The following is a 3,809-nucleotide window of genomic DNA, read 5'->3' on the forward strand; positions in this document are numbered from 1 at the left end:
TCAGAAAAGTCTATTAATTTGATAACTTATATAATTTTTATCTTTATAACTAATAGGATATTCAGTGAATGCACCGAGCAAAACGTTCACCACCTTTTATACGTTCACCACCTGTAACTCGATCAAGACATCTATCCAATATTGTCGCCATTGATTTTTCTTTAGAATTATCATCTAGTCGAACAAGTACTCCAACTCAAATTTCCGATAATCCAATTTTTGAAACCGACTTCACAATTGAGGACCCGGATGATATTCAAGGACAATTCAGAGATCCTGAACCACTAATCAGTTCTCCTGAACCACAAATTACTCATCCAGAGATTATCGAGGAAGGAACTGAATCAGAATCCTCTAGTGATTCAGATTCAACCATTTCAATTATGGAAGAAACGGAACCTCAAAGTATGGAGGATCGAATGAAAGCTACACGCACTGGCCAAGGTCACACAATTATTCAACCAGACGTTAATGCGCCAGATTATGAAATCAAAGGACAAATCCTACACATGGTAACTAATCAGTGCCAATTTAGTGGTACACCAAAAGAAGATCCAAACGAACATCTTCGAACCTTTAATAGGATCTGCACTCTATTCAAAATCAGAGAAATTGAAGATGAACAGATCTATCTCATGTTATTCCCCTGGACCTTAAAGGGGGAAGCTAAAGATTGGTTAGAATCGTTACCTGAAGGAGCGATTGATTCATGGGATGTTTTAGTTGAAAAATTTCTTAAAAGATTCTTTCCGGCATCTAAAGCCGTAAGACTTAAAGGAGAAATTGCCACGTTCGCACAAAAGCCAAATGAAACGCTATATGAGGCATGGACAAGATTTGAAAAAATGTTGAGAAGTTGTCCTCAACATGGTCTAGATACTTATCAAATGGTGCAAATATTTTATAAAGGAGTCGACGTCGCTACACGAAAAGACATCGACACAGCAGCTGGTGGTTTCATTATGAAGAAAACCGCAATCGAAGCTCACAAAATTATTGATAACACATCATCCCACTCACATGAATGGCATCAAGAAAAATATATCTTTCATTCATCTAAAGTGGCTAGAGCCGATTCTAGCCATGACTTTGATTCCATTTTCGCAAAGTTAGATGCTTTCGAGAGACGAATGGAAAAGATGACTAAAGATATTCACGTAATACAAATTAGTTGTGAGCAGTGCGGAGGACCACATTTGACAAAAGATTGTCTCAGTGTTGAACAAACAATGAAACAAAGATAGAATGTTTCATACATGAACCAAAGGCCGAGAAATTATTATCAGAATAATTATCAACCGCCAAGACCAAACTACAATCAAAATCAGAATTATAACTGAAATATTCCATACAACAACCAACAAGGTCCTAGCAATCAACAAGTACCTAATAACACTTATAACCAGCAAAGACCTATTTTTCCAAATAAACCACCACAAATCGATGAGAAGAAGACAAACTTGGATGAAATGATGGCGAAGTTGATAGAATCTCAAAACCAGTTATTTACATCTCAGAAACAAACCAATGAACAAAATGTTCAAGCATTTAGAAATCAACAAGTATCAATCCAAAATCTGGAACAAGAAGTGAGCAACCTAGCAAGGTTGATAGGTGAAAGAAAACCAGGGAGTCTACAGAGCGATACAAATGCTAACCCCCGGAATGAAACAACTAAAGCCATTACCACAAGAAGTGGTATTACATTTAAACCACCTGAAATACCTGTAATTTCTGATGACTCTATTCCTACTACACAGGCACCACAGCCTGAGCAAGAGAAGGAATCAGAACCGGTAGTTGAAAAGGTTAATGAAGATAACACAGTTAAGGCAAAGCCTTATGTTAAACCATACCAACCACCACTTCCATACCAGATTAAAATGAGAAAAGAAATACTTGAAGCCGAGCAATCCAAATTCTTGGATATGTCTAAACAAATAAATGTCAATCTTCCTTTTATTGATGTGATTTCAGGAATGCCAAGATATGCTAAATTCCTAAAAGATCTAATCACAAATAGAAAGAAAATGGAAGAACTCTCAGCTGTTACAATGAATGCTAATTGTTCTGCAGTGCTGTTGAATAAGATACCAGAAAAATTATCAGATCCGGGAAGTTTCACAATTCCATGTTTTCTAGGTAGTCTTAGTTCAATAGAAGCATTGGCAGACTTAGGTGCTAGTATAAATTTAATGCCGTATTCATTATACGCTAAACTAGACCTTGGAGATTTGAAACCAACACGAATAAGCATACAACTAGCTGATCGATCAATAAAATATCCTATAGGGATAATGGAGAACATGCTAGTTAAAGTTGGTACTTTAGTATTTCCAGTAGACTTTGTTATTCTGGACATGGAAGAAGATTCCCTGAGTTCCTCTTATATTAGAAAGACCATTCTTAAACACGGCTAAAGTAGTAATAGACGTGTTCAGTAAGAAACTGACCCTAAGTATAGAGGATGAGAGTGTTACCTTTTCTGTTGATAGAGCCATGCAACAACCACAATCTTCAGATGATACATGTTATTATGTTCAAACCATAGATTCACAAGAAGAATTGTTACAAGAATTTCCAGAATTACAAGGAACATGAGAATGTTCTTTAGGAGAAGGAACTGAACCAATTGATGAAGCTGAAATGTTAGCTACACTCATGGCTAATGAATACGAACCAACAACAGAAGAACTTCAAGTATTGAAAGAGGAAGACAGATATCAATACAAATCATCGATAGAAGAACCACCGATATTAGAGTTAAAGCCACTTCCAAACCATTTGAAATATGCTTATTTACATGGTGAATCTGAATTACCTGTAATAATCTCGTCTTCTCTTACGAAAAATGAAAAATCTCAACTCATTTATGTGCTAAAAGCTCATAAACCAGCTATTGCATGGAAGATTCATGACATTAAAGGTACAAGTCCTTCGTATTGCACACATAAAATCCTTATGGAAGAAGGTCATAAAACATATGTGCAACGCCAACGAAGACTAAATCCAAATATGCAAAGAAGTTGTTAAGAAAGAAATTATTAAACTGCTTGATGCAGGTTTAATTTATCCAATCCCTAGTAGTCCATGGGTAAGCTCAGTTCAATGCGTACCTAAGAAGGGTGGCATCACTGTCATCACAAATGAAAAAGATGAGCTTATTCCCACTAGGACTGTAAAAGGATGGCGTGTTTGTATTGATTATAGAAAACTAAATGACGCCACCAGAAAAGATCACTTTCCCTTACCTTTCATTGATCAAATGTTAGAAAGGTTAGCTGGGAATAGTTACTATTGTTTTCTTAACAGTTTCTCTGGTGGTTTCAAATTCCAATCGCACCCGAGGACCAAGAGAAAACCACCTTCACGTACCCTTATGGTACTTTTGCTTACAAACGCATGCCATTTGGACTTTGCAACGCCCCTGCAACCTTTCAAAGGTGCATGATGGCGATTTTTCACGACATGATAGAAGAATGCATGGAAGTTTTCATGGATGACTTTTCAGTCTTCGGTGATACTTTTGAAACAAGTTTAGTTAATCTTGAACGAATGCTTATTAGATGCGAGAAATCAAATCTAGTACTTAATTGGGAGAAATGCCATTTCATGGTTAAAGAAGGCATCGTTCTTGGTCATAAAATTTCAAGTGAAGAAATTGAAGTGGATAGAGCTAAAGTAGATGTAATTGCTAAACATTCACATCCCACCAATGTTAGAGGAGTTATGAGTTTTCTAGGGCATGCCGGTGTTTACCGATGTTTCATAAAAGATTTTTCTAAAATCGCCACTCCTATGAATAAACT

The 3,809-nt window shown here is 36.4% G+C and overlaps 1 non-coding gene across 1 annotated transcript; it reads right to left on the reverse strand.

Moving 5' to 3' along the window:
• Positions 1 to 767: 767 nt before the first annotated feature.
• Positions 768 to 874, reverse strand: LOC139886716 (small nucleolar RNA R71). Its single transcript, XR_011772588.1, has one exon. It is a non-coding gene; the product is annotated as a small nucleolar RNA R71 (small nucleolar RNA).
• Positions 875 to 3,809: the final 2,935 nt, after the last annotated feature.

Source organism: Rutidosis leptorrhynchoides, chromosome 1 (assembly GCF_046630445.1).
Source record: "Rutidosis leptorrhynchoides isolate AG116_Rl617_1_P2 chromosome 1, CSIRO_AGI_Rlap_v1, whole genome shotgun sequence".
Taxonomy (NCBI): domain Eukaryota; kingdom Viridiplantae; phylum Streptophyta; class Magnoliopsida; order Asterales; family Asteraceae; genus Rutidosis; species Rutidosis leptorrhynchoides.